The sequence below is a fragment of the Podarcis muralis genome, chromosome 3 (genome assembly GCF_964188315.1).
Source record: "Podarcis muralis chromosome 3, rPodMur119.hap1.1, whole genome shotgun sequence".
Taxonomy (NCBI): Eukaryota; Metazoa; Chordata; class Lepidosauria; order Squamata; family Lacertidae; genus Podarcis; species Podarcis muralis.
The window spans coordinates 21,158,290-21,179,420 of NC_135657.1; positions in this window are offsets into that span (position 1 = coordinate 21,158,290).

Genomic DNA, 21,131 nt, shown 5'->3' on the forward strand with positions numbered 1-21,131 from the left:
TGGGGCAGCTGCATATTCCTGTATTGCAGGGGGTTGGACTAGATGATCCTCAGGGTCCCTTCCGACTCTACAGTTCTATGATTATAACTCTTGGCCAAATGGCATGCTGGCACTTTGCCTGCTCCTCTCCCGGTGTCTACTTAGCCTCACGGCAAACTGAAGGCCGCAATTTGCTGCCTTAGAAGAATTAAATCCCACTCAGGTTTTGCAACATCGAATGACTGAGACCTGATTAGGATACTTTTTTCTTTAGTTTTGTGGAATCTTGTGCTCCACACTAGTTGATCTGGACTAAATACAACCCCCCAGATCCCCAGGTCCTATGCTAGAAAAGAGGAAATTGCTGACTTTTTTTAAAAAAAGTTGTCCCTAAGGTCAGCCATATCTGAGGAATGGGAAGTGGCCAATGCAAACCACTTTTTAAAAGAGAATCCAGAGCGGATTTTGAAAATTGCAAGGGTGGTTAGCCTAATGTCTGTTCCAGAAAAATTGATGGAAGGAAATATTAAACATAAAGTAAGGAAGCATATGGAACCAAAGGTCTTGCTGAAGCATAGCCAGATGACCACCACTGAACTCATCGGCCAATAGCCATGCAGACAAAGATTTGTTCTTACAGAAGAGATGAAAGTGTGGAGGGTGTGGTCAGATAAAAATAAAAGCATAAGTATGTTGCACCTCCAACCAGTAGATGGTGCTATACTATTTCCTTCCTGCTCATTTTTTCTGTACGCTGTCGACTTGTTCTGTTCCGAGATAATGTGTGTGCTGCTAGGGTGGCTTAACACAGTGATTTAATAAAGCTATTTCTTTGAGCAAGTATGAATGAAATATAATGTTTTAACCCCACAATGCATTGCAAAGAGGTCTCCTATATTCTCTGATGCCTCTTAAGGCTATGGGGCAGGAGAGAGGTTCGAATGAAAAGCTTCATCTATCAAGTTTAACAACTTCTCTGGTGTAACTTCTGAGCACGCTCATTGCTTATTCATGTAGAAACGCGTCCGCCCAGCTCGCTCTCCTTGGTTTCCCTACTCCTCTTTGTTGGTTCATGAGGCTCTTATGGTAGCAGCAAATGGCTTCTCAAGTGACATTTGCTGACATTCAGGGGAGTGTATTTATCAGCTTTCTTCAGCTCACCTCTATACATGCAATCCATTTTATTTGTGTTCTTCATAGCAACCTCCTTTTTTCTATCCATGCCCTGAAAATGATAAATGGCGAGATGGCAAATTTCCCTAGCTACACTAAAATGTCACTGTGAAGGGGGGAAGGAAGACGGGGGGAAAAAAACCCTTTAATGGACTAAGTGTAGCATTTCAGGTTGTAACTTGTCAAGACGCTGAGAAATTCTAGAGTTTCTCCTTAATCCACAGTTCTTTGGAACCACACTAGTGTAGGCAGAGAAGCTAATTACAAGTTACACCAGTCAGAGCTGGACAAGCAATAAACCAAGTGGAAAACATTTCACGGCAGCTAATTTTATATCTCAATCTCTGCATTCTCAACACTCTGCTACTCCATTCCCCAACAGAGCAAATGCCCAGTGTGTTTACCTGTGTTCTAATTATATGTGTGCATATAATTTATTGGATTCTTAATTACTTTGTTTCTAATTATCACCAAACCTTTCCTTTCTTGCTTTCTTTAATTACTGTTATTCTTTCGTCTCACTGTTGCGCCTAGAGGCCTCTGCGCAAAATTGGGCCCTTTCGTGAAATGCGTCGAAAAGGCACAGTTGCCCTCAACAATGATCCTGTATTATGAATGGATTAAACGAGGAAAGAAGACTATTATCTCTATCATACAAATCCTTCAAGCACTTTGTTTGCTGAAGAACAGTTCATTTCACTGCTGGGATGAACATTTTGAAAGTTATTGCTATTGATAATTCTGCATGCAGATCCACAGCTGGGTCAACCCAAATGTCACAAAAGTGTGTGCAAGCTTTCACATTCTCCAGAACTCTTTATCTAACTGTGTGCCAAGTTGTTTGCAGCCTGTAACTCTCTTACCTCACAGCATGCCTGCAAAAAAAGTGATCAACGCTCCCCATTTTACAGTTGGAGAAAGAGAGTGTGAGATTTATTCAATGCCACCCAGTGATTCTTGAGTTGGGACGTGACCTTTTGTCTTCTACATGCAAGTTAAACATGTCAGCTATCAATCTACACTTTTAAGCTATTACAGTGGTACCTCAGGTTACATACGCTTCAGGGTACATACTTTGCTAACCCAGAAATAGTGCTTCAGGTTAAGAATTTTCCTTCAGGATGAGAACGGAAATCGGGCTCCGGCATCACGGCAGCAGCGGGAGGCCTCATTAGCTAAAGTGGTGCTTCAGGTTAAGAACAGTTTCAGGTTAAGTACGGACCTCTAGAACGGATTAAGTACTTAACCTGAGGTACCACTGTATTCTTCTTCTTCTTCTTCTTCTTCTTCTTCTTCTTCTTCTTCTTCTTCTTCTTCTTCTTCTTCTTCTTATAATTTATATACCGCCCTACACCTGGAGGTCTCAGGGTGGTTCACAGAATAAAATCCATTAGCTTTTCTCGATGTAAACATTGCATTTTCACCCACCTCGTACAACTGAAATCAAAGGGAGAGTCACAAAGGCATAAAAAAGATAAAGGTATCCCTGACAGTTAAGTCCAGTCGTGATCGACTTTAGCCAAATTGTTCTCTTCCTACAATTGCAATCACAGATTAAAAATTATAACTTCATCATCGAGAGAATGATCATTATTCCTATAGTAAGTGTTGATTAACACCAAGCATGCTTAAACATGATTCCTAATTCCGATAAATTGTGCTGACTTTTCTGAACCGCTTCTGTTGCTTTTTGATATGGCATAGTTAAAGTTACTTATAAAGACCTTTGTTTATTTTAAATTTGTTCACTGTTGCTGGATCCATTTTATGAGGGAAAGGCATGATATGAAGACTCTAATAAATAAACTTTCTCCAATCTCAGCAGTAGAAATCATTCTTTCAGTCCTAGAACAGCATACAACATCTCAGATTTACATTTTTTTAAAAACCAGCCTTGGGAACAAGTCCACAAAAACTGCTAGCTCCCAGTTCTTTTGACCAGCCTGTCGTTCTCCCAAACACCTCTGGAACCAATTTGTGACATGTCAAGAAACTGGAAGGCGGGGGGCGGGGCGGGGCAGAGAGAGACAACCAACTCTGCTCCAGGGTACATTTTGTCTGACTAATTGACTGGAGACAATTCTTACCTGCCACGGGTGAATATGCAAGTGGCTAGTTACAAACCTGCTTTAACCCAAAAGGATTAACAGGAGAGTTAGCTGCCTCATTCTTGATTAGTTGTAGTTTCCGGGTCACCTTCAAAGGTAGCCCCACATAGAGCGCATTGCAGTAGTCCAAGTGGGAGATAACTAGAGCATGCACCACTCTGGCGAGACAGTGCACGGGCAGGTAGGGTCTAAGCCTGTGTACCAGATGGAGCTGATAAACAGCTGCCCTGGACACAGAATTGACCTGTACCTCCATGGACAGCTGTGAGTCCAGAATGACTCCCAGGCTGCGCAATAAGAGGAAGCTGATTTGGTCCAACTTGATGATATCAAAGGTTTCCAGGAATGTTTGTCTTAAGGCATTTACCAAAAAAGTAGCCTCACTAAAGCAGGGATGGGGAACTTAATGTGTCTCCAGGTATTGCTGCTGGACTACATATTCCTTGAAATCTTCACTATGTTTGGGTGACTTGAGGGCGATGGGAGCTGCAGCCCAGCAAAAGCTGGAGGGCCAAAAGATCCCCACTTTGGTCAAAGAGGCAAGAGACAAGAGCAGAATAACTGGTTTGAGGATTGCGGCTCCTAGTCTTGCCTGGGGATGTATAAAACTCATAGAATAAATTGCATAGTAAAAGAAAATTGTTTAAAGCAATGGATTTCAGATAGTTTCATTTTCATTCAGAGGCTACTAAGTCATTGGAGGCTACAGTGTCAAGATATTTATTCACGTTTCTTTCACTGACAGACACACTGCATCATGGGTCAAATATCTACTTGTTCTCACAATATGTGTTTTACTGATTGGTTGCCCTGCAACATAGTTTTCATAAAATTCCAAAGAGGGTGCTTTTGTGTGTGTGTGTGTGTGTGTGTGTGTGTGTGTGTGTGTGTGTGTGTGTAAGTTCATACGACTGGATCTGACCTTTCTTGAGAAAGCTGGAGAGTCTGGAAGAAAGGCATGTGGTATGAAAAATACTGCAGTATGTGGCAGATTTGGTGAGGAAGGCTAAATAGCATAAGAATGAACTTGTCACAAAATGAAGTAATGCTCAATTATGCAACCATTACATCTCTCCTCCCCCCCTTTTTAAAAATGCAATTTTTCAAATTCACTGCAATAATTTCCATAGGGATTTCTATAGGGATTTCAATACTACTGGATCCCTCCTCAAAATGCTCTGAAATCTGAGTTTTTCAAATTTTAGTAGCAACTCTAGGCCTGCTTAAGGGCAAAATAAAACATAACACTTTACTGTAAGATTGTGCAGAATATTAGCCCATTTTAATTTTCAGTTCACAAGTAGTAAATTCAGGGGGCGGACAGAAATATTTTCCAAAAAATTATCTGTGAGTATATACATGTTGTGGCCCCTTTTTTTTCACCATCATCAGCATTCTGAAAGACTGGTGATCACAAACTATTGGGATTATATACTGAACAGGAAGACATTGGAACTTTGTGTAAGATATGGCTACATGGTGACATCACTAAGGGGAACTGAAGGCAGTTGAGAGCAAGGGCAATCATTCCTGGGCCGGACAATAAGTGATCATATTGTGAATGGGGTGACATTCAGCACAATGCCAGGTAGCTAATCAAATTGGCTTACATGGCAGCATCATGTATAGCGAATGAACTGAGTTATGAGCAAGAAAGGGGAATTTTAATGAACGGAATATTTCAATATTTGAATAAGAAGTGCCATAGCACTGTTGAAGAAAGGAGGCCTGTTCTGACAATGTGAAAAACTTATCAGTGGTGGGAAACCTCAGCCTCACAGGTTGAACGTGGCCCTCCAGGCCTCTCTATCTGGCCTCCAGAACTCCCCTCAAGCAACACCACTTTACCCACCCTAATCCATCTGCTCCTTGAATGTTTTTGCCTGGCTGCAATGTGTCTTTGAAGCCTGGTAATGCTGCTTGGTTGCCTAAATGGAGATTTGAGTGGCTGAGTGTATGTCGAAGACAGCCTGCTGTAAAGATAAAATTCACATTTGTTGCTTTGTCCACAGTGACCTCCAGTGCTTCTGACATCTGGCATGTGGATCCTGGAAGGTTGACCAGAGGGAGTCTGAACTAGAAAAGGTTCCACAGCATGGTTTCAGTTCAGTTCTAATTTACACCTGCAATCAGCTCTACCCAGTGCTTTTTTTCTGGGGGGTGCGCATACCCCTAAACATTTTGTGAATCTAAGTTTGGCCTCATTGAGGGGTAATATCTCAATATGGGTAGCAAAATGAGAGTAGCCCTAAACATTTTTAAAGAAAAAAGCACTGGCTCTACCACATCTTCAAGTTCATCCTCCCCCCCACCCCCCTTTTGCTATTTCACCTCAGAGAACTATTCCATACATTGCCAACGACATAGAAGAAAACAGATTTTGAAACATGTATGTTCGTCTGAAGAAAAAGAGAGAGAGAAGACACTAGGTACCATTTTGTACACAGACCACAATAAACACCCTAGAGACATACATAGTTCAAGGCATGGTTTTAAAGAGGCAGTTCTGCCTTTTCCTAATGCGTCTCCCCCCCCCCCTTTTACAAAAGCAAATCCTGGAGACGTCTATCTCACTCCTCTCACATGCTAAAATGTGCAAAAAGACTCCAGCTCTGAAGACAAGAAAAACAACTGTTTGGGATAAGATGATGGGTCTGTTCCCCCCCTGAGCCACTGCTTTTGCTGATGCTCTTGGAATGTGGAAATGAAAAGCATGTAACATATGTACTGTTTTCCCTGCGGACTTTTAAAAAGCCGCTAGAGTCACTTTATTTGATTTCCCCATTAAGTGTCTGCCTATCGGATGCTTTGGCTGACTGGAAAGGTCAAAGAACCTCCATCCATCTTGGGTTGTCCCCTTTCTTCCTAGTACAGGGCTATTTACCAAAGCTTGTTCATAACTGAAATAGGATTAAAAACTCAAGGTTAAAAATTCATCAAGCTGGAAAGGAGCTTGGAGAAAATCTTAGAGCTGGAAACTCAAGCCGTGTGCAGAACTTTCAACCTTTGAACCCTCTCCTTTCAGAAGCTGGTGTTAGCCTAGCTACAGGGGGCATTATCTGGGCACTTTTCATAACTTCAGGCATGATCAGCCAGAATGAAGAACTGATTTTCCACAGCTGTCCTCTGTTGGTTTCCCTCTTAAATAGAAGGCAGAGAGGAGGAGCAATTTCAGGGTACCTCCACACTGCATGTATCTATGTATTTATTTACTTACTTATTTATTTTTTAAAAATCATTTATATACAGCAGTATCATTAAAATATATCACAGTGGTTCACAACAATATAAAAACATAAAGTCAGAAAATAAAATAAAATCAAGTTTAAAACAAGTTAAGAGCAAACAAGAAATGGGAAACAAACATCAACATACCATTGTGGGGTGTGTGCTATTAATTGACTGCTTGGGCCTGGCAGAATAGAAAAGTTTTCAGCAGGCATTTAAAAGTTGGCACAGAAGGTGTTGTCTGAATGATGCTCTGCAGGACTGGGCCAATGACACTATAGGGTCAGTTTCTGCCCACCGTAATTCTGTGAGCAGGATTCAAGCACTTATCCAGGGCTGGATTTAGGTTTGATGAGGCCCTAGGCTACTGAAGGTAATGGGGCCCTTTATATGTCCAGCTGTCTTTTTGTCAACAACTAACTGTTGCTGTTTTTTGTGTGGAATATATGGTAATTTATGGACCTAATAGGTATCTAAAGCCATTTGCACATGTTGCCATGCAACTAGTCCATGCAGAATGTAGGCACTCTCTATATAAAGGCAAAGGGACCCCTGACCATTAAGTCCAGTCATGGCCGACTCTGGGGTTGCGGCGCTCATCTCACTTTATTGGCCGAGGGAGCCAGCGTACAGCTTCCAGGTCATGTGGCCAGCATGACTAAGCAGCTTCTGACAAACCAGAGTAGTAGACGGAAACACCGTTTACCTTCCCACTCGAGTGGTACCTATTTATCTACTTGCACTTTGACGTTCTTTCGAACTGCTAGGTTAGCAGGAGCAGGGAACGAGCAATGGGAGCTCACCCCGTTATGGGGATTCGAACCGCCGACCTTCTGATCGGCAAGCCCTAGGGTCCGTGGTTTAACCCACAGCGCCACCTGCGTCCCATACCCTCTATATAGAAAGGAGCAAACTAGTGATATTTTAGGGAGCAGGCTAGCAGGTGGGACCCATTACTTACATCATAGGAGCCTACACAACACAAAACACTGTTACTGTTTGTAGGTTTTATTTTATTTGTTTTTTTATCTTATATTTTGGAACCGTACATCCAGTTTTTTTCCTTTAAATTTTTGGGGGGCCCCCAAGAGAGTGGGGCCCTAAGCTATAGCTTGTTTAACTTATACATAAATTTGGCACGGCACTTACCAGAAATTTAGGAGCACTTCAAGACTGGTAGGGTTTTTGTTTTTGTTTTTGTTTTTTTGCAAGTGGCTTCTGCAAAATGTCATTGAAACAATAATAGTCCACTACTGGGCCATCCACCTATTGTGTTATGCTGACCCAGGTCCATCACTGATAGAGGGCTGCTCATACATAAATAAATAATGCAGGCTGGGTGATGTTACTGTTGCGTGGATGCACAGCTGATAGAACAACCATACCCATTAATGGCTCTGTGTCAACCTTGGATGGTTGGAGGTCTCAACTGGAGTTCCAACGGGCTTCGTCATGAGCCCCTGACTGCTGAACTCCTTTATCCATGAGTGGGGTAGAGAAATAGAGGGGATGTCGCAAAGTATTGGAAGACAGAAGAACTACCCACCGTGGAAGAATGGCAGATGAAAGTTATAGACTATATGGGGCTGGCAGAAATGACCGGCAGAATCCGAGACCAAGGGAAAGAGAGGGCGGAAGAAGACTGGAAGAAATTTAAAGACTATCTTAAGAAATATTGTAAAATTGCTGAATGTTAAGACGATGTTGATTCTGAAATTAAGTGGTTGTTAGCTGTAACCATTATGTAAAGATGAAAAGAAAGCTCAAAAAGTTAATAGAAATTAAGGGAAGGATTTGTTGAAGAGAATTAATTAGAGATTGGAATGCAGTAAGGAGAGGTACGAGGAGGTCGGGAAAGTAAGTTTCATGAACATAAGGGAATGAAGTTATACATGTGGTTTTTTTGCTTTTTTGTATGTATTTTTGTCTTTTTTCTGTGTGTTTTTTTTGTGATTTTTATGTCTTACAAATTTGTGAAAATGCTAATAAATATCTTTTTTTTTTTTTTAAAAAAAAGAGAAATAGAGGGGATGCTTGTCAAATCTACAGATGACACAAAACTGGGAGGGGTAGCGAACACCGTAAAAGACAGAATAAATATTAAAAATGAACCCGACCGGCCAGAAAGCTCAGCCAAAGCCAACAGGAAGAAATCCAACAGAGACAAAAGCAAAGACCTGTATTTTGGCACCAGGAATGAGAAGCGCAAATTAGGGTCAGGGGAGATCTGGCTTGGCTGCCAACCTTGCAGAAGCTAAGCAGGTCTGGGTCTGGTCAGTGCCTGGATGGGAGACCTCTTGGGAACCACACGTGCCACCATCTTGGATTCCATGATGTAAGAAATAATAAATAAGAACAAAATAGTAACAGCAAACTATTAGGCTGCATTAACTGGAAGATGGTGTCCGGATCAAAATAAATTAACAGTTCCACTCTATTCTGCACTGGTCAGACTGTTTCTGGAAAACTGCGTCCATGTACTTCGTATATGGCACTCTAGCAAGGTAAATATCAGTCTAGTAATGCAACACTAATTGATTTATTTTCCCCAGGCCTTTAAAAAAAGAAAAAAGGTATGGTTTTTACAAACTTGCTCGCAGCACTTTAAACAGTAGTTGGTCCAAATAAAAGTATCATCATATTTCCTCTTTGTTTCAGGGGGAGCGATCTCTCGCCGATTTCATTTCTGCCTCTCTCCATGTTTTGGGCAGGGAAAAGTGAACCTGCAGCTTTTAAAGCACATTCCTGGGTTGCCTACAAAAATAAGAAAAGTGTTAACTGATGCATGTTGCAAACATTTCCCTTTCCCTACATGCTCCAGTCCCTTTGAAGTCAATATGAAACCTCCATTCATAAAAGGCCTTTAGGCAAAATACTACTTTTCAATCAATGCCACAGATCTCACTAGCCACTTGCATTAAGCACAGTATATACATTTGCTCTTTTCCCCCGTGAAAGCTTATGTGTACACCTAATTCAGACTGAGTGTTTGAGGCGCTGGATAACCACAGGGACCCATCGTGCCTCCAGGCCATACTGCAGTTTCTCATTACAAATAACATAGGGAGAAGTCTGTGTATGTCTCCCTGAGTTTGGGTTTTGATGCTCTGGAATTTCTCGCAAACCAGATATTTGTTATGATTTATCTCACGTTTATTGTGGCAGATCCCTAATAGAAAAGGATGGTGGTAAGGTAAACTTTTTTTGGCTAAGTGTTTTCAGGACAGTAGCTGGTATTAGAATGGGATTAAAAGAGCTATTTAACAAATAACCAACTGCAAAAGTGCCCAGAGAAATCAATCCACATTTCAGTTGCAGTGTGCAGTTTTGGAAAGTCCATTTTGTAAAAGTCATAATTTCAGGGGTGTAAATACTCTGCATTAGTCTTATTATAACTAAACTTACCGTAATTTACTTGCCAATATATTATTATTATTTATTTCACTTGTTTCAAGACAAACCAGATTTTGCCCCTAGAAACTGTGCCATCTGAAGAGATTGTGTATGCTTAGCAAATCTGCATATATGTTCATATTCTGTACTGGGTAAAGACAGGGGTGCAGGGTTTTGAAATGTTGTTGTCCCCGTTCTTCTTTAGCTCCTAGTCAGAGCCAACAAGAGATCGGAAGACAATATTCTTTCCACTCTGTCAAGGATCCAGAGATCACGCTAAGGGTGGCCAAATTCTGTGTGACTGCCAGAAAACTTAGGGAACAAGCCATGCTACCATAATGACTAATGCCTTAAATGACAAGTTTAGGTTATATTTTAGTGATTAAGATTATAGAACTTATATATATTTTAAGTGCTGCTGTATTGCCCCTGTTATACCCAATTGCAAATTCAAATGTATCCGTATCATGTTTTATGACTTCCCTGATATTGTATGTCAGCTAGAACTGGTCTGTGACTGAAATTAATAAATTCTATTCTATTCTCTACTCTGCTTAGGTTTCCTTGTGAAACGAAACCCATGAAATGGTGAATCTCTTCTCCTTACCCCTGTGACAAATACAAAATGGTGGCTGCCTTCTACTGACCTCCTGAGTGAAGTTGGCAATTGGGAATGGGCAGAAGAAAAAGCATAGGGACAGCTCCTAGTCAAGGAAGTAGCGTAGTACTGATGTGAGTGGGTCTGGCTCTAGGGGTTGGAAAGTCTTGCGTTTTGTAGGAAGGCACCTGCTTGTCTGCAATGTTGCTGAGCCAAAGACAAGGCAGGCTGAGACTGGCTAACTATAAAGGATATGGGTAAGGTTTTGTACAGGGACGCGGGTGGTGCTGTGGGTTAAACTACAGAGCCTAGGACTTGCTGATTAGAAGGTTGGCGGTTCGAATCCCCGTGACGGGGTGAGCTCCTGCCAACCTAGCAGTTCGAAAGCACGTCAAAAGTGCAAGTAGATAAACAGGTACCGCTCAAGCGGGAAAGTAAACGGTGTTTCCGTGCGCTGCTCTGGTTTGCCAGAAGCGGCTTAGTCATGCTGGTCGCATGACCTGGAAGCTGTACGCCGGCTCCCTCGGACAATAAAGCGAGATGAGCGCTGCAACCCCAGAGTTGGTCACGACTGGACCTAATGGTCAGGGGTCCCTTTACCTTTACCTAAGGTTTTGTACAAGGTTTTGGGGGGCCCTGAAGTGTGGGGGCCCCAGCCAGTTACCCAATTTGTCCCCCACAAAGTCATCACTGCGTTCATCCAGGCTGGGGACCATAAGCAAGGTTTCAGCGAGGAGACTGAGCGCTTGCTAACCATACTAGATCTGAACGACTCTTTGTCCAACTGAAGGAGATTGTAATGCTTCAGCTGAATCCTGGATAGTTCGTCCCCTTAAATCACGCCCTTAAAAGTCATCTGTAGGTCATGTGGAACACAGTATCACTTTTGAAACAGGAATGTAACTTCTAAAAATTACACATTAGGAAGGTATACAGGTTACTGGTGCCTCAGGACATTCTAAGTCACACGTCAACAAGTTATAAAGTTATCTTTGGATAGCCATCAGACCAAGATGTCTTATACAACTGAGTGAGTTTTCTGCCCTTCCAAATGCGTCAGTTATCTCCCAACAGCAATGAAGTGGCAAATCAAAATTGAACAAAAAAACCCCCACCAGTTGTGGCTATTTCTATTCACAGAAATTTCACCTGTAAATTCTTCTGTGAGATCCAAGGGATATTTTGACAGAACATTGCTCAATCTTTGAAGTAAGTTTATCTCTTTCTTCAAGGATCAGTGGCAATTGTTTCCCAGGCGTCAGATTTGATGCTTTCTAATATTTTCTTTTCTTTTCTTTTTTAAAAGTACAAGATATAACTGGAAAATCAACTCCACATAACTATTAATTTGAGGATGGCCACAAGGCTTTAAAAATGAAGTTTTATAGCAAGGCTACGGAACAGTTGCAATCTGCCATACGATTTCAATTTATCTGTAGTCAATATTCTGTCCTTAAAAGGAGGACCAAATAGACAGATCCACATATTAAATACATAAGAAGAGCTCTGCTGGATGATGCCAAAGGTCTATCTATTTCTGCATCTTCATTCCCCCTGTGGCCAACCTATAGGAAGTTCACATGAAGGAAATGGCCATCTCTGACTTCTGTTCCTCAGTGACTGGTATATAGAAGTATGCTGTCTCTGATGCTGGAGGTAATATCCAGCCACCATGACTAGTTACTGCTGGCCTTGTCCTCCTTAAATTTGCAAAGGGTTGCATAATCCACTTTCAAAGTTGTCTAAGGCTATGTACACACAGTGGTACCTCGGGTTACAGACGCTTCAGGTTACAGACACTTCAGGTTACAGACTCCGCTAACCCAGAAATAGTACCTCAGGTTAAGAACTTTGCTTCAGGATGAGAACAGAAACCGTGCGGCGGCAGCGGGAGGCCCCATTAGCTAAAGTGGTACCTCAGGTTAAGAACAGTTTCAAGTTAAGAATGGACTTCCAGAATGAATTAAGTTCTTAACCCGAGGTACCATTGTACCTTTAAAGCTCCTTCAAACCACATTTTCCCCTCAAAGAATTCCAGAAGCTGTAGTTCTGTACCTTTGGAACTCACACTCCAGGACGATGTGGCTGGCCATATTACTCCTGCACTTACTTTTTTTTAATTAAAAAACCCCTTTAAAGACATTTTTTTTTCTAAGTCTGCATTTGTGTACAGGTGTGGTAGGGATGTGATATCATACAAGGGTTTGGGGGAGAAATATATTTTTGAAATTTAGTAAAATCGTTAGCCACCATGTAGATCTGTCCTGAACACTGGCATTGTTCACTATATTTGATGACCAGAATTCAGCTGCACCATATGAAGAGATGTTCACAATGGACAGGTAATAGCAAGAAACTGGAAAACTGAAGACAGAGGAAAATTTCAGGAATGGAAAATGGGAATATAGCCAATACATTTTAATTGAAAGAGTGAGACAGCTAGTAGAAACAATGAGATGAACAAGTATGGGATATGATTTCTTAGGATAGTGGTACGAGGGTCATTCTGTGGTCAAAACTAATGAACACCAACTTTGCAAGAACTTTCCTGGGGAGACTTGATAGGTTGAGATGAAACAATGCCTTGCTCTTCACGTTCTTATGTATTATGAAAATAAAAATAGTAACAAAACAGGTTGTATTGTATACCAAACAAACCAAACCAAATATGACTTTTGTGTATTGTAAATTTTTTGCATATTATTGTTCTACGTGGAAAATAAAAAGCTTTTTATAGAAAATCTGCATTTGGTTGAATTTTATTTTACTGCACTTGAAATTGTGCTGGGTATGTGTATGCATATGGAGCTCAGACTAAGCAGATGTTCCCACATTGCTGGCAGAGCAGAAAGAGGAAGAGAAAGAGGAGAAGTAATAGGGTGTAAGAGAAGAATACATAGCTATGCCCCCCACCCCCGTCAGGGCACAGCGGAAGTGTCTCTCACAGAGTTCTCTCTAGCAAACTTACAGGAAACTCTTTGACAGAGGTCAGCAACCTTTTTCAGCCGTGGGCCGGTCCACTGTCCCTCAGACCATGTGGTGGGCCGGACTATATTTTGTGGGGGGAAACGAACGAATTCCTATGCCCCACAAATAGCCCAGAGATACATTTTAAATAAAAGGACACATTCTACTCATGTAAAAACACACTGATTTCCAGACTGTCCATGGGGCGGATTGAGAAGGCGACTGGGCTGCATCCGGCCCACGGGCCTTAGGTTGCCTACCCCTTCTCTTTGAGCTTCAGCTCTTATCATGCACATAGCTGTCAACTTTCCCCCCTTTTTAAAAAGGAAATTCCCTTATTCAAAATAGGATTCCTCGCAAGAAAAGGGAAAAGTTGATAGCTATGATCATGCACCTATCTACCAAAACATGAATTGTTGGTTTGACTGCACTTTAAATACCTCAGTGATTTGTTCTGTGCTGTGTATCACAACACCTGAATTCCAGCTGAACGTTAAGAGTATCCCTAAACTCAAGCATGCCCAGTTTCCTGCAGATTTTTGTTTCTTTATTTGATTTGCACCTCTTCTTTGTACTCTGCATGGCCACTATGCACATATGCATTGGGAGAAATACTGTGAAAGAGCAATCTAGAGGTGACCTTATGCATGAGCACCTGAATCACAGTCCTTTTTTTTTTTTTTTTTTTTTTTTTGGCCATACTTTAAAGTTGCACATCCACTCCTGCATGCTGGCAAAACAGCACACCAAAATAATATTGAGAAAACTAGATTGTCAGACTTGCCTCAGTTATTTTAGAGGTGAGAGCTCCAGGGCTGGCTTATAATAACAATAAACACATTAAAAGACAATATAAAGCATGTAATTTAGCAATTATAAACAGGATTTTCTCAGTCTGACTCAAGTCTAACTCCCCAAAAATATAGGCTTCGTATGCACCCCCTCCCCTGGTTAGGCTGAAGACAAAAGCATGAGCCATCTTTCTGCCTTTCTTGGCCATTCACAAAGGTAGCAGTGAGTTGATAGATCTTGCGAAACCAGTTTCCATGCTGTTGCTAATCCTGGATCTTTTATGCAGTCAGAGGCTCTGGGTTAGAAGAGATCCTGTAAGGGCATTCAGACCCACCTCAAACTCTTTGACAGTATGCACACTCCCCTCAAATTTTGACTTTGCACAGGCACACTGTCAATCATATGATACATGACAATACATAGGTGCCAACTCCCCAGGGCCCGGGGTGCCTGAGCACCTACAAAATTCACCATGAAAGGGCTGGGCACCCACAAATATCAGTGCCAGGGCCATGCACGCTGCATGGCACCCACGGCCCTGGGCACCCACGGTTGCGAGGCCAAGCTGGCACTCCTGTGACAATATCATGTGATGACTTGCAATGCCAGTGAGTGTTGTGGAATAGGGTCAGAGAAACTTTAAGGACTACCAGACTGTCACTGTTTTCAGGTGGGACTCAGTCACATACCAGCTAATTCAGGTTGTGTAATTACAGTTGATTGGGAAGTCTTGCCTAACCAACCCCACTTCACCAAAAGATCAGACTTTTTGCAAGGAAGAAAGTGATGGGAAAATGCATTGGAAATGGTTGGATAACAACAACAACAACAACAACAACAACAACAACAACAACAACAACAACAACAAATACATACACACACACACCCCACCCATCTGGCTGGGTTGCTGAAATATACTCGGAGTCCTGTAGTGATTTCATGCTCTTTAATGCAGCTTGTAAAACAGTGAATGAATTGCCCCCCAAACCTCAGGCTTTTATATACATTATTTACACAATGAGTCCTGTCTGATTGGCTGATTCTGCTTCCCTCCTGGAGCCTGATTGGTCTTTTCCTGCAGGCCAATCAGTTGTTGCATTCTAGGATCCTACTTGCCTGTTGTTCTAGGAGCCAAGCTTAGTACATAACAGTTGCATTGACACAACATCTAGCCTCCCTGCAAACATATCAGCACAAATGCTTATTAAATAGCCAACATCATCTAATCTCCCTGTAAAAATCATATTGAATGCTCGATAAACAGGAAAGCACACAGTGTGTAAACTTTTTTTAAAAAAGAATGCAATTCCATGACAAAAAAGAAGAGTTTATTATACAAACAAATAAATTTTGGAGGTAGTTAGACTCATCCTGCTGCCATGCAAAGCCCATCATTGGGCTCCAAATTGCTCCTTCCTCTTGTGCACCTCTTGACCATATAGTTCTCACCTTGGCCTCCATTCTCTAATGTAGTTCCCAGACAGGATGTTGTTTCCTTTCACCTTATCCTCTTCTCCATGACACAACTAGTAACAGAAGCCCTTTTCATGTGTTAGCTCTTGGGTGTTCCTCAACACAAGAACAGGGATGTGCAGAGTAGCCTGGGTCCCTGGGCCTTTGCTTGAATAGCATGACCACCTGTCATGACGGCGGGTGGTGGAGGAGATGGAGGGAGTCAACTCAGTCTGCAATTAGAAGGTAAGGTAAAGGTAAAGTGACCCCTGACCATTAGGTCCAGTCGTGGCCGACTCTGGGGTTGCGGCACTCATCTCACTTTATTGGCTGAGGGAGCCGGCGTACAGCTTCCGGGTCATGTGGCCAGCATGACTAAGCCACTTCTGGCGAACCAGAGGAGTGCACGGAAGCGCGGTTAACCTTCCCACCGGAGTGGTACCCATTTATCTACTTGCACTTTGACGTGCTTTCAAACTGCTAGGTTGGCAGGAGCAGGGACCGAGCAATGGGAGCTCACCCCATCGTGGGGATTCGAACTGCCGACCTTCTGATCGGCAAGTCCTAGGCTCTGTGGTTTAACACACAGCGCCACCTACCTAATTTGCCCTTTCTGAAACAATATGCAGACCGAAACCCGGCTATCCTTCAAAAATTCACACTTCTATGAATTTTGCGGTGTAGTTCTCTAGTCAAGTAAAGTAATGGGTACAAGAAGGTAAATGCTAGGGTAAAGTGTGTGCAAAAATGCACGAGTGAAAATGACATTAAAAAGGCATCGTGTTAGGGGAAATTGCTTTACGAAACTGTGTGCATTAATCAAAACCACATACAAACATAGGCATGTCGAGAGCAATCCACACTAAAATGCTGGTGAATTTTCATGAGGGCTTTAACAAATACATATCATGAACTGATGCGGAAATGTGGAAGACGCATCTTAAGGGGAAAATGAAAAATTGAAATCGACAGATGCAATCATCGCTAGTTGTGATGGAATCTTTGTGTGGAACCTACAGAAGTTCCAAGTCATACAGAAGCCGTTGCATGTCTAAGGTAAAGGTAAAGGTACCCCTGCCCGTATGGGCCAGTCTTGGCAGACTCTAGGGTTGTGCGCTCATCTCACTCTAGAGGCCGGGAGCCAGCGCTGTCTGCAGACACTTCCAGGTCACGTGGCCAGCGTGACATCGCTGCTTTGGCGAGCCAGAGCCGCACACGGAAACGCCGTTTACCTTCCCGCTAGTAAGCGGTCCCTATTTATCTACTTGCACCCGGGGGTGCTTTCGAACTGCTAGGTTGGCAGGCGCTGGGACCGAACGACGGGAGCGCACCCCGCCGCGGGGATTTGAACCGCCGACCTTTCGATCGGCAAGCCCTAGGCGCTGAGGCTTTTACCCACAGCGCCACCCGCGTCCCTTATTTTGCATGTCTAGTTTTAAGTTAATCTTGTTGTTTCTGGTTCCTTAGACTCAGGTGCCGTAGAGGGTGGTGTCCCATCCTTGGTGCCAAGAGCAAGATCTAACTGCCAGTTCAGTCAGCTTCTATATTGTGTGGCTGCGCCATTTTGTTTTTTGTACCTCAAGCACCAAAATGCCTAGCCCCAGCCCTGTCCAATTGCTGCATTTTAAATAGTTGTATTTATTTTACCTCAACTCTATTATTGCTTTGTATATTTATGTATTATAAATCTCCTTGGGAAGGTATCTACCCTGAAAGGTAGTCCAAAATACTTCAGTTGACACAAACAAACAAACAAACAACCCCACCCGTGCTTAAGGGACCACTTCGCTTAGCCCACTGTACGTGCAGGAGGCAAAAGAAAAATGTGCTAGATGCGCTGGATTGGAGAGTAGCTAATAACAAGGAGAAATGCAAACTCGAACAATACAAAATCAATGTGCGGTTAGAGCTTCGGGAAAGCGTAATTTTGAGGAGTTTGCTTGAGATTGACCTGAGGGGTAAACGAAATCAAAATCTGGAAAGGGGGTGGGGAAATGATAAAGACAGTACTTTCTACAAATTGTTTGCCTCGGGTTAATGACATTACTGGCACTGTCTATTTTCCTTTATTTAAAAATACCTCCACAGACAAGCTTACATCAGACAGAATCAAAGTATGCATTGAACATGTCACATGTGTAATCCAATCTCTGTCTGTGGTGAGGTAACCACCTGCTCTGAACATGACCTGTCTGCCATCGGAGCTCAAGGAAAGGATGGGTGGATTAAAGCTGCAATTAATAAGGACAAGGGAACTTGGGTGCGACTCAGAGGTGGAGGTGGAGAGCTGTCGACCATTTCCAATGAATCATCACAGTCTAACGTTGCTTGCTCCCCGCCCCCCCCCACCGCTGCTCCACTGCCTGCCTCTCCCTCCTTATTTTGTGGATGCTGCATATTGATTCTATAATGGAAATCTTCTTCTTTTACTATTTCTAGAGAGATTTCAATTTTTCCAGCTTCTCTGAAAATAAAACAGACATTTCCCATCTTCTAAAGCAGGGGTGTCAAACTCAAATTCATCGGGGGCCGCATCAGCAGTTTGGTCACCCTCAAAGGGCCGGTTGTATCTATAGGACTCAATATGCGCTCAATATAAAAACAAGTGGAGGTTTCCTGAATGCATGTAAAGTGGAGGTTTCCTGTGTAGAACGGCCGGCGCCGCTAGAGGGCAGACGTTCTCTGGCTTGTAGGCTGCCGCGCATGCGCTGAAGTGGCGGCTTTCTTGTGTCAAAAAAAGAAGAAGCGAGAATAAAAGGTGAAGGCTGGCGGCCGGCGGCGGCTACATGGGCCACATGACGAGGTCTGGCGGGCCGGATTTGGCCCGCGGGCCTTGTGTTTGACACCCATGTTCTAAAGCAATCGTCCTCCGGCATATGTTCTCTGTATGTGCCTCCTGTGTGGCTTGGGAGCTGCTGGGATTTGTAGTCGAAAACATCTGCAACAGGTGGGGAAGCCTGCTCTACAGGACTGTCTTTGAGCACATCCTTTCCTTTTGCTTTATTTACGGTATTTACTTCATTAAAAATTATATAAAGCTTATATAAAACCACCACCTCAAAGTGGTTTACAAAAAGAATAAAACAAGGGCGTTATGAGTAAGAAGCAACTGTTTAAGACATAAATTTTTTAAAAAACCAACAGTAAGCTAGAAATCATATTAAAACACATGTCAACATTCTAAATATGTGGAAAGGTTTGGCTAAACAGAAATGTTTTCAGCAGGTACCAAAAATAATACAGCAAAGGCACCCGCCTGATTCCAACAGGCAGGGAGTTCCAACGTTCTGCCACACTAATAGATTAATTTCTTACACATGTAGGGTGAGTTATTATGTAGTACTTGTGGCAATGACAATTTTATCCATATCATTCTCATCTTCTTCCTCACCTTTATTGGGGCCAATGATGAGCAAGTGTCTGTGTTTACTCTGAAATGTTTAGAGTACCTCACTAAACCATTACCACGTGATTTCCCCATGCCTCTTTCTTTGCTCATCATCGTTGTCATTTACTACTTAGACCACACCCATCACTATATTTGGCACCGTACAACGATGACATGAGACTTGGCTTTGCCCATCGGCTTATAGTGTAATAAAGCACGACACATGAGGGAGAGGGAATTAGGAGTGAAGAGGGATAAATGTCAAATGTCAATCAAGCAAAGACAAAGGAGATCCTGAATGAAAAGCAAAACTAAAAAGGCGAGTTTTCAGTAACTTCTTAAAACGGGGGTGGATCACTTCAGGCGAGAAGACCAAATGTGGCCCTCTAAGTCTCCGGACTCTCCTTACCCCACACCCCTCCCCAGACGCACCCCCTCTCCCTAGGTCACAACCCTCATTAGTCCTTCATGTCCACTCCTTGGGTGTTTTTGCTGGGTTAAATGTAAATCAGGTATATTAAAAGGAGGATTCTCTGGATAACAAGATCCAGGTTTGGGGCAAGTACTTTTTGGTGAGAGAATCCCAGGAGAGATTTAAAATCACAAAACATGCAGCAAAGTAAAGCATGGGAACATAGGCTGTTAGACTTTTAAAATACCTCCTTCTAAGTTGCTTCCAAAGTTCCCCTTTCCCCTTAGCATAGAAAGAGACCCCAAGTTAAAAACGGTTTACTTACAAACTTTTCAAAGGTCAGATTCATGTGCTTTTCCATACAGTGTTCAGAAAACACGGACAACAAAACTTGGTTTTGTTGCAGTGGTGAAAGTTCCTGAAATGATGGTACAGGAAGTAAGAATGGCTTAAAACATCATGGAGGTAAGGGTGGGAAGTCAATACATTAAGGGAAATATGTGTTGCAGTTGAAGTTAATTTGCTAACATTTCTGAAATTTTATTAAAGTTAATGCGTGCACACACAAACAAGAATAGTTTGTGGAAAAGCCATGCAGTCAGAGCTTGGAGCAACTAGCTCAGACCTCTTTCTATGTGAGAGTTCACAATAGGCTTGATTTCCCAAGGTGAGGGGGAGTAACCTAGCTAAGCCTGGCAGGACAGCTTACTCTATGACATTAACCCCTCCATGCATTAATCGGATGTAAGCGTTTTGGTTACATGAGGCTGGTGATCCTACAGTTTTTGCTTGGCTAGAATATGTCCTGGGACTCTGATCATACTGGTTGGTTTCGTGAATTGTTAATAAATGTATGTGGGTGGGTGTAGAAAGCAGCCTTTTGTACAAAAGCTGAAATTTGTTCTAATTCGTTACTCTGCCCTCTTTTGCCTCTAGCCCCACCCACTACTGGAATGTGGCCCTTAGAAATTTGCTCTGACGGGAATGTGGCTCTTGGGGTGAAAAAATAGTTCCCTATCCCTGTCTTAGACAAAGGAAGAATAAAGGCCAGAGGGACCAATGGGAGAATATGTTTCTGGGACTACAGGTAAAAAGAAGCTGGAAACTAGTTCATGAGAGAAGAGAGTTTAAAAAAATAGATTAGTATCTGAAGAGTGAAGAGACTAAGGAGGAGGATGAAGAGAAAGCAGAGATGAGAGATGGCAAGGACTAAGACCATGAAGACACTTAACAATGAATACCAGGAGCTTACAACTAATCCAGTAAGGAAGAGGGAGGCAATGCTAGTAAGTTTATAAAGGAGAAGAGCAATCAGAATGAGAGGAAACAAAAATTAACTTAAGTGAGCAGAAGAATTCAAAACAGACATTAACGCCTAAAGAGAAGACATAAGGAAACCAAGCAAAAGGATACATTACTGCAATAATCCACCCTAGAAATAAAAACAAACTGAAGAAGCATTTCAGCCAGACAGATGATTAAAAATTGTTGGATCTTTGAAATACTGTGAAGGGAAATCTCATGCACATTAGGCAACCAGTAGGTATCTGTATTGAATTTGAAATTGTTTTAATTGTTTTTATAGATGAAATTGTTTTGTAATAAGTTTTATTGTGGATGTTTTTACTGTCACCATCCTTT